Genomic DNA, 840 nt, shown 5'->3' on the forward strand with positions numbered 1-840 from the left:
TTGCAGTTTGATATTTTAAAAATGCCTGTGCTATTTCCATATTCATGTGCTTCGTCTAGAAATATGACACAATGGTCAAAATGAGAAGTGGCATTAATCAGGAAGGTCACCTTAGTAAATTAAAGGAAAATGTTAAGGTGAAGAAACTGTCACTGGTGCACTTCTAATGAATTTGGATATTATACAAATAAAATATTGGTAGTTCTAGCATTCGATTTCTAAAAAATGAATTCTGTACCCTGGTGGAATAGTTATCGCTTTTGAGTGTGCTGCAATTCATTTTTCATTGCCCCAAATTCCATAGCCTAAAATGAGAAGGAAAGTACATCTTTTCCCAAGAGGGATTGTGACAATATCTTAATTATAATTGAAGAGCTTTCTGAAAATGAGTAAGTGGTATATAAATTATATAACTCTGTGTTCACCTTCAGGGTAAGGAAAATGGCTTTGCACAGTTCTCCTTTTATAATTTTTGTTTTAAAAAAAAAAAAGTCTGGGAATTGAATTCAGGGCCTTGTACAACACATGCTCTACCCCTGAGCTACACCTCCAGCTCCTACACAGTGTTTTTAGATAAAGGATAGACTGCTATAGCAAACAAACTCAGAATTTCAGACACTGACTTAAATTGTTTTTCTCACATCACAGTGTGGTACAGGTTAGATGAGAGTCACGCTCCCCATGAACATTTAGAAACCCAGGCTCACAGGTTTGCCCCCATGCTTCTCCCTATTCTAGGGCCTTGAGATCCTTTACTAGGTCCTCTACATCCAGCTGAGCAACGAGAGAGAGAGAGAGAGAGAGAGAGAGAGAGAGAGAGAGAGAGAGAGAGAGAGAGAG

This window comes from Marmota marmota, unplaced genomic scaffold (assembly GCF_001458135.2).
Source record: "Marmota marmota marmota unplaced genomic scaffold, marMar, whole genome shotgun sequence".
NCBI classification, from domain to species: Eukaryota; Metazoa; Chordata; class Mammalia; order Rodentia; family Sciuridae; genus Marmota; species Marmota marmota.